General features: G+C 50.6%; 2 non-coding genes across 2 annotated transcripts; both read left to right on the top strand.

Annotated features, from left to right (window-relative positions):
• The first annotated feature begins 7232 nt into the window (after nucleotides 1-7232).
• LOC148223474 (signal recognition particle RNA) lies at nucleotides 7233-7529 on the top strand. The gene has a single exon (XR_015804687.1).
• Nucleotides 7530-9211: 1682 nt separating this feature from the next.
• On the top strand, nucleotides 9212-9511 carry LOC148223475 (signal recognition particle RNA). Its single transcript, XR_015804685.1, has one exon.
• Nucleotides 9512-9545: the final 34 nt, after the last annotated feature.

The raw sequence follows: 9545 nt of genomic DNA on the forward strand, positions 1-9545 counted from the left end.
GGGGGCCGGGACACCGGAGCGGTGCCAGGGACACGGGAGCGGTGCCAGGAACACCGGAGCGCTGCCAGGCTGCTCCTCCGGGCCGGGGCTGCTGGGCACGGGGTGCCCACCCAGTTCGGGCTGAGAGCCCGCCTGTGTGAGTGAATGAGGGAAGCGGCGCCTGGAACACAAATCTCGCAAAATCATGGACTCACAGACCGGTCCGGGTCAGAAGGGATCTTAAAAAACTCATCTTCCACCTCTGCCGTGGGTAGGGACACCTCCCGCTGGGATGTACTGGATCACTTTGGGGTTTCCCCCTGGAGCACAGGTGCATTCCCTTGAGATTGTGTAGGATTGACTTCCCATTCCCTTCAAAAATAGCAAATTTGGGGTTGATTTATATGGCTGATGTCCTGTCCCATGGAAAGCAATCCCTCCTGGAGCTACCGAAGGGAACACTTTGGAGTCTTTAGGAGAACAGGAGCTTTCCTAGACTGCAGAATTATTAAGGGATCAAGCTGTTCTCTCTGGTGAGCAGGGACAGGAACGTCTGGACCTGTGCAAGGGAGGTTTAGGCTGGAGATCAGGTTCTTCCCCCAGGGTTTGGATCCATGAGGGTTCCTTCCAGCTTAGGATTTTCCACGATTCTGTGATGTCAACAGGAGTTTTTGAGGAAGGCTTTACTCTCCTGCAGCCAGCCAGGAGGGAGGATGCCAAGGAAAACATCCCTCCATGGCCTCTCCTGGTGAGAGGCTGTGCCAGGGTACGGCCTGCTGACCCCAGGGCACTGCCAGAGTTCACGCTCTGGTGATTAAACCAGCAGATAATGCTGCTAATTATCATACTGGATTGGGATTTACAGCAAGCCCTGATCCCGCTGGATGCAGCTGGTTCAGTCTCCTCTCTCACTAGCGTGGGATATTTATCTAAACACAGAGCTAAATATTTGCAGGGCTAAAATTAACCTCAGGATGTGGATATTGGTGGGATCTCACTTGGCTCTGCTCCGTGTGACCATTTCCGTGCTGCTGACTTCATTAAATCAGGCAGCACGAGACCACAAGGCTTCAAATAATGGAGAAAGGTGATGTCAGGAGCTTTAAGGTCCTTCCTTTGCCCATGAGCTGGATTCAGTTGTTCTTCCCTCAGCATCAAAGCAGCTTTTTGTGCTGTCAGGAAATGACTTTTGGTGCTTTTGTTCTGACAGTGCAGAGCGTTGAGGAGAGGGTGTGACCGTGCTGAGCTTGTTCTGCTTTTCCTTTTAAAAAGCTGAGAGGCTCCTTTGGGGCTTTCTCCCAGCACCCACCAGGTGAGGAGCGTGGATCTCGAGGATTAAATGGAAATAAAGCACAGGTGGTGGAACATGGGATGCTTGGCTCCCCAGGCTGTGTCACCTCTGGGTGCTGTGAAACCCCAGGAATGAGTAACTGCAGGGTGGGGAAGGGCCCTTCCCCATCAGCTGCTCCACATTTTCCACCCAGACACCCAGACCTGCTCTTCCTCAGGTCTCTCAAATATTGACTTTTTTATTTTTTTTTGTGCTTCATTGTTGCATTGTCCCTCATCCTTGGGGATTAGGTGCAGATAGGGCTTTGGCTTTGCCCTTTTCACCTGGCAAAAAGATTTCCTGAACTTTTCCTTCCTGGAAAAATGATGGGATCTGTGCAACACCTGCTGAGAGTTTCCCTGAGCTGCTCCTGCACTGGAGGCCTGTGGAGATCAGGCTCTGCCAGTGACTCAGTGACACTTCCTGCTCTGCTCCTCTCCCTCCTGGAACATAGAGATGGATGAGATACTTGGTTTTTCATGTAGAAAGCTGATTTTTAAAATTCATATAGTTTATAGGAATATTAGAAGGTACTGTTAAATCTAATTGGTAAATAGTTTATTGAAATTTAGTTTATTGGTTGGTAAATGGTTAGTGTTCATTAAATTTTCTTTTCCTGGATAGTTTATATTTTTTCTTTATGGATTCTTATGGGATAGACTTCTTATTTTTGTAGGTGTAATTGTTTTTCTTACAAGAAGAGATTGTTATGTAAACTGATTTTTCTTCTTAGAATTCTTTTTTTATGGGAACTTAACAGGTTAGTTGTTAGCTTAGTTGAAACAGGCTTGATTTTATAAGGCCTTTTTTAAATAAGGTTTTACTTGTATGTAAAATACACACACATATATACATACATATATTTATGTGTGTATCTCCCTGTTATCCCTCTCCTGCTCCTTTCCCAGTGTCCCTGGCAGGACCTGTGGCCCAGCTGAGCTGCTCTGGGCTGTGGTTGCAGCTTCTGCCTCTGCAGGAGCCACTGAGAGCACCCATGACTGATCATCCACAGCTCAAAACCTGCCAGAGGGGAAGGATGAGCTGCACATCTTCCCCCAGAAATCCCAAATTGATGTGAGGGTGAGGTTCTGAGTGGTTTGGGTTGGAAGGGGGCACAGTGGGGTCACCTGGTGCCACCTCCCTGCTCCAGCAGGGCCATCCCAGGGCACAGGATTGTGTCCAGCTGGTTCTGGAATGTGTCCAGGGAAGGAGAGACTCCTCCCTGGGCTCTCTGTTCCAGAGCCTGGTCACTGCACGGTAACAAATTCTTCCTCACAAGAGAAATGGGATTCACTCAGGCAACAGCTTTTCCACCTGGGCTGGGATTTATTCCCAAGGATCCTCCCTGCCTTGCAGGAAAACTTCCCAGCCTCACAGGGGAAGGTTTGCCATGGCCTGGCTGTGCTTTTAAAGGAATGATTCCTGCTCTTTAGGAGGATAGATGGCAAGGAGACATCTGAGCACTCAGCACTTTGGGTAGTTAAGATCTCCAATTAGTCACTAATAAACTCTGTGCACGTCAGTCCTGGCAGCTCCCGTTTCCCAATCCCGCAGGGAATGGGGGAGAAGCTGGAGACACAGCACCACCTACTTTTGGAACATTTTAGTGGAGAGTCCTGTTGGTTTCCGTGAGTGCTCGGGAAGGAGAGTAAACAGGAAGCAAATGGAAAGAACTTTATAAAAAGCAAAAAAAGGCTTTGCTGTCTCAGGGATCCCACTGCTGTGTCCCCGCAGCTCACCTGGGAGAGCCAGGACATGACACAGCCTTTAAAACGGGAATTTGGTTGGAAAACCAGGTTCTTATTTTTAGGAGAGTGACTTAAGCTGCTGTGGGGTGGAAATTGTCACCCCAGATGAAGTGTGAGCAAAGCAGGTTCTTCATCTCAGGATGGATATAAATCTACTCCCTGTAACACCCTCAGGGAAAAAATGCACCTCTGGGCATTATCTACTCCAGATAGCTCAGTCTTACACTGCTGATTGATTTTCAAGGTAAAATACCCCCCAAAAAAACTCACTTAAAATACCCAAATATGTTTTAAATTTCCTGAAAAACGTGGGCTCTGTGCAGAGGTTCAGTTTCACACACCTGCTTGAGAATTAAAACTCTTCTCAGGTCCTTGGCAACCCCCAGTGGGTTACTGGGTAGCCTGCAGGAGTTAAATATTTTAAAAGCGAGTTAAATATTTTAAAAGTGAATTTAATGTTTTAAAAGCAAGTTGAATGTTTTAAAAGCAAGTTGAATATTTTAAAAGTGAGGTAAATGTTTTAAAATCGAGTGCTGGCTGACGGGGTGTCCCCTGCACCTGCTGGGGATTTACAGCCCAGAGAGTAAAAAGCAATTATGGTTGTAAAGTGATTAGGGGTTCCAGCCTGGCGAGAAGGGCAGCAAATACCTGGGGCACCTTGTGGAGGCTCAGCTGGGCCTGGCTGCTCTTTATCTTTCTTTATCTTTCTTTATCTTTCCTTATCCCTAAGGAACCTGTGGGCAGTGCAGGTACCAAGGTTTGCATTTATCATTTTCCATGGATTTTACAGCTGTGTTTCCATGTTCTGCCCTCCACCAGAAGTCCAAGTGCTGTCACAGCAATGTGAAACACCGAATTAACCAAACCTCGAGGAAAGTGATGTTCATCAATCAGAGAAACTTTTGTCTCTTTGAATAGAAATCAAATTCCAATCACTTTAGATCATCAGGCCAAACCTGTTTTCATGTGGTTCAGCCCAACTTTCCTTGCTTCCCTCTTGACAGAGATGGGAAAAGCCTTTGTTGCACTGATCCTTCAAAGACCTTTGTGGCTTTCCAAGGAAGGAAAAGGGAATATAATAACGCTGTGGGTTTAGTATCTGTGTTAGATAAATTCTCCTGTTGTGAAAACAAATTACATCCTCCGTACAACAATGGCATTCCAGGGGTAGATTTGTCATGGAGATATGTGACACAATGGGCCAAGTGTCCTGTGCTGGGTGAGTCGGGGAGAGAGGCTTTTCCCAGAGCACTTGGCCCTGGCCGTTGCTGCCTGTGGGCAGGGAGGGGTGGGGATGGTTCCCGTGGATGTCTCGGCCCTGTTTCCCGTGATTCTGGATGCAGCAGCTGGGATGGGCAGGAAGCTGAAGCTGAAAGCTCCCAAGGTGTGCTACAGGTAAAGGAGCATCAGAGACATCCCTGGAGCTCCCCATCCCATTCATGAAATGGAGGAGTGGAGCTGGAAAATATCCTGACTCTGCAGCTCTCTGTGAGCCTGAGTGTGCTGAAATGATGCCTTGAGGATCCTGGAGAATCAATAAAATCCCACAGCTATCATCAGGAGAAAACCCTGTCCTGGTCTCCAGGTATTCATTCCTCCTCCTTCCCTTTGGAAGTGAGGAAGAGAATCCTCACCAGGACAGCCAGTCTGACACCCTGGAGAGGAGAAGGATCCAGGGAGAGCTCAGAGCCCCTTGCAGAGCCTAAAGGGGCTCCAGGAGAGCTGGAGAGGGACTGGGGACAAGGGATGGAGGGACAGGACACAGGGAATGGCTCCCAGTGCCAGAGGGCAGGGATGGATATCGGGATCTTGGGAAGAAATTTTTTATTCAGAGGGTGGTGAGGTATTGGAACAGGTTTTCAATACCTTTGGATGCCCCTGGATCCCTGGCAGTGTCCAAGGCCAGGTTGGACATTGAGGCTTGGAGCAGCCTGGGACAGTGGAAGGTATCTCTGCCCATGGCAGGGGGTGGGATGGGATGGGATGGGATTTAAGCTCCCTTCCCACACAAGCCACCGGGATTCTACAATTCCAGAATATTTAGAGTTTTTAATGTACCTTAAGTACATCAAAATGTCTTTATAGCCCTGTTGGCAAACGAGCTGGGTCCTCCTTTCCCAGGGTGTTCTCAGGAGCAGAGAGAGGAAATGAAGAGGGGGATGGATGCTCCTGACCAAATCTCCATATTCCAAAATCCTGGATCACCACCATGGCAACAGCAGCCTGAAAAATCCTGAAACCTTAACAAGAATAAGAATAATTTGAGACCCATGGTGGGATTTTGGGGCGTCCTGTGCAGGACCAGGAGCTGGACTCGATGATCCTTCTGCATCCTTCAGCTCGGGGTATTCTGTGCTTTTCTGTGACTCTGCTGTGGCCTGGCCCTTGGAAGGAGGAGTTTTGGAGCTCAGTGGGATCCCCAGGCTGGTTCTTTGTGGGGCTGGAGCCTGGCTTAGCCAGAGCTCTGTGCACAAAGCCACAGCTCCCGTGGGGAGCTCAGCAGGATCCTGGAGCAGCTGCTCCTGCTGGGTGGGATCCTGTCTGTTGTTATAGAGATGGGCAGGATATTTGTTTTATAATGTAGAGTAGTTGAATTTTTATTTGTATAGTTTATATTTATAGGAATATTAGAGGGTGCTGTGTTAAATTTAATTGGTTATTAATTTATTGAATCTTAGTTTATGGCTTGGTAATTGTTAGTGTATATGTTTATTAAACTTTTATTTTTCTCGATAGTTTATATTCTTTGCTTTTTGGGAAATGAATGTTTTATACGGGTAGAATTTTCTTTTTTGCAGGTGTGAGTTGTTTTTTCACAAGAATAGATTGTTATATAAATTGATTTTTTATTATTATAATTTGTTTTTCTCACAGGAATTTAATAGGTTAGCTTAGTTCGAATAGTAAGGTCTGAACTATGTTTTTATAAGGACTTTTTTATTTTAAGTTTTTATGTGTAACATCCATTGCCTGTGGGATGAGCTCCAGAGGGCAGGGTCCCCCTGGGCTCAGGGATGAGCTGTCCCCAGCTCATTTTCCATCTCAGCTCTGCCCCAGCTCTGTCAGACCCTCGCTGTGCCTGGCCCCTCCTCAGCCTGCCAAGCCCATTCCCATCAGATTTCCTCTGGGAAATCACCGAGTTTCGTGCCCCTGCTCTCTCAAATCCCTCCTGCTATGGTTTTTTTTTTCACGTGAGGAGAAATGTGTGTTTGTGGAAGGATGAGGAATCCTCGTGTCAGTGGCAGGAGGGGTGGGAGGGATGTGCTCAGTGTTATTTCTGTGGGGATGGTTTGCCTTTCTCCCCTGTTTGTGGATGCCAGGCCTCCCCCTCCTCATGCCTTGACCCCTAAATCATTTGGCTAAATCATTATCCTAATGCCTTTAGCCAAAACTCCAGCTGTCACCAACAGCTCTTCCTTAAGGAGATAAAAAGAGCCCAGAACAAAATCTGGGATCTCTCCCATGCAGCCCTGACACCCTTCAGGCTCGTGCAGCACTGAGGAAAATCTTATTTTCCTTCCCTGAGATGGGATTGCCCTGTGGACTTTAGCCCTGGACTTTGCCCCAGCAGCTCGGGGCGGGCTGGAAGAATTGCTCAGACAGCTCCTGAGTGCAGGGCAGGAGATGTGGCCCTGCCTGGGCAGGACACCCTTGCCTTGACCTCTGCACTGGAGAAACAATTCCATGAGCGATCCATGGGGGAGACAGAGCAGCCACTTCTTCCCATGGGATACCTGGGGCAGGTCTCTTTGGCAGAGGCAGAACACAGAGTTAAGATGAAAAGTCCTCAGTGAAATTGTTCCTAGGCAGCTGCCTGTTATGGCAGGGAATGGATAAAAGCAGGAAGCTCCTGATTTTTGCTCCTTGCCTCAGGTTTTTGTTATTTTTCTATCTTTTGCTGAGAACCATTCAGCTCATTACACCTGCAGGGAGCAGACTGCCTCTCTGATATTCTGCAAATCCTTCTGAGCTCTCTCCGGGCACATCCCAGAGCAGGAACACGATCTTCAATTTTCAACCTACAACAGCACAACCTTGCCCTGTTTAAAACCAAAATAATGTGTTGGAAAGTCGCTTGAAAAGCTAAATTTTACTTCCTGTGCCTGCTGCTCCTCCCACCGTGCTGGATCCAGCCGGTCCCGGAGTGATGGGGAGCGGAGGCAGCGCACACAGCAGCCGGGCACGGTGGCTTGTGCCTGTAATCCAAGCTCCGGGGAGGCTGAGGCTGGCGGATCGCTGAGCCCGGGGGTTCTGGGCTGCAGGGCTGTGCCGAGCGGGCGTCCAAGCTAAGGTCGGCATCGATATGGTGACCCTGGGGGAGCCCGGGGGTCACCAGGTCGCCTAAGGAGGGGTGAACCGGCCCAGGTCGGAGACGGAGCAGGTCAAAGCTCCCGTGCCGCTCGGTAGCGGGACCGCGCCTGCGAGCAGACCCTGCAGCGCAGCCCGGGTGACAGGACGGGACCCAGCCTCTTTTGGCACCTTCGTCCCCCTGGCCCCAGCCTCTTTTGGCATCTTTTCCCCTCGGTCTCAGCCTCTTTTGTGAGCTCTCTGTGCCACGGAGCAGTCACAGCAGCAGGGAAAGGCAAAAGCACTCCCAGGGATGCTCCTCCCGAAGATGCCGCGCCAGCCTCGCCCGCTCAGGCGAGTGCTGAGGTTTTGGTGGGATGTGTTGGCATTGGGATCCCCCAGCAGACGTGATTATTAAACTGGGAAATGCCGGGTTCGTGTTCTGGGCAGCAGGATTTCCCTGCCAGTCAGTGCCGCCCCCCTCCCTCAAGCTCTGCCGCTCCAGACCGAGGCGTTCCAGCTCCCAGGAATTTCTCATTATTCTGTTCCGGCCGATCTTTACTGTCACAGCTCATCGGTGTCCTCGGCTCTGAGCTTTACACTCTCTGGAAAACGCTGCCAAACCGGGAAGCTTTGCCCTAGGAGGAGTTTTTCAAGGCAGGACATTTCTGATCTGCTCTGTCCGGAGCTGTCCCCGAGACAGAGCTCCAGGCTGTGCCTCACTGGGCTGGAAATGGAAACAGCATCAGGGGGTGCCTCCTTCGGCTCCAAATGAGGGGTTCGGGCTTCCCCAGCAGCTTAAACCTCCTCAAAAACCATTCCTGCCTGTCCCAGCGTTTTGAAACAAATCAGAGGGAGCTCAAGGACATTCCCTCAGTTCCCCACTGCCACTGTGTGGCCAGGCAGAGCTCACACAGGATGGATGGCAGGGAATGTGCAGGAGAGCTGGGTCTGGTGGTTTGTGGATGGGATCTGAGCGCTGGGAAGGCTGAGGTTGGGATTTTGGGCTGCAATTGTTGTGCTGGTGGAAGTTCAGTATGGATGTAATGCCCTGATCATAAATCCCACAGTGAGTCTCTGGTAAAAATGCCCGAATTGTGTAAGAAGTGAAGAATTTGGGTTTGTGCTAAGGATGGGGAGAGGGAACTCTTTCCTTGGCCTGGCTGCTTCCTCAGCAGGGCAGAGTTTGTGTGTGCTGGGGGTGAAACGGGGATGGAGGGAAAGGAGAGGGGAAAGGGGAAAGAGAATGGAGAAGGGGTAAGGGAAAAAGGAAAGAGAACGGGGAAGGAGAAGGGGTAAGGATGGGGAAAAGAAGAGGAAGAGGGGAAGGGAAAATGGGGAAGAACGTGAAGGAGGCAAAGGGGAAAGGGAAAGGAGAAAGTGGAAGGAGACGAACGAGAATAAAAGGGATAAGGAAAAGAAGGGGGAAGAAGGGAAATGAGGAAAGAAAAGGAGGAAGAGAAAGGGGAAAGGAGAAAGGGGGAGAGGGAGGGGAAGGAGGAATCAGAAAGGGGAAACGGGAAGGGAGGAGAAGGAGGAAAAGGATAAAGGGAAGGAAGAAGAAGGAGGAGGAAGAAGAGGAGGAGAACAAAAAGGAGAAAATGGAGACGAGAAGGAGGAAGAAGACGAGGAGGACGAGGAGGAGGAGAAGGAAATGGAGAAGGAGAACAAGAAGGGGAAAGTGGAGGAGAAGAAGATGAGGAGAAGGAAATGGAGAAGGAGAGCAAAAAGGAGAAAGCCGAGTACGAGAAGAAGGGGGAGGAGCAGGGGCAGCAGGAGGAGGGTGGGGAGGCGGAGCAGGAGCGGCAGGAGGCGGGCTCGGGGCGGCTCCACACAAACCGAGTCGGCGGCGGAGCGGGCAGGCAGCGCCGGGCGCGGTGGCGCGCGCCTGTAGTCCCAGCTGCCGGGGAGGCTGAGCCCGACGGATCGCTTGAGCCCAGGAGTTCTGGGCTGCCGTGCGCTGTGCCGAGCGGGCGTCCAAGCTAAGGCCGCCATCAATATGGTGACCCGCGGGGAGCTGCGGGACACCAGGTTGACTAAGGAGGGGTGAACCGGCCCAGGTCGGAGACGGAGCAGGTCAAAGCTCCCGTGGCGGTCAGTAGCGGGATCGCGCCTGTGAATAGCCACGCCAGCGTAGCCTGGGCAACACAGAGACACGCGGGCTCCCCTTTTGCCCCGACACGCCACAAAACTCCCCTTTG

This window comes from Sturnus vulgaris, chromosome 6, assembly GCF_052056855.1.
Source record: "Sturnus vulgaris isolate bStuVul1 chromosome 6, bStuVul1.hap1, whole genome shotgun sequence".
NCBI classification, from domain to species: Eukaryota; Metazoa; Chordata; class Aves; order Passeriformes; family Sturnidae; genus Sturnus; species Sturnus vulgaris.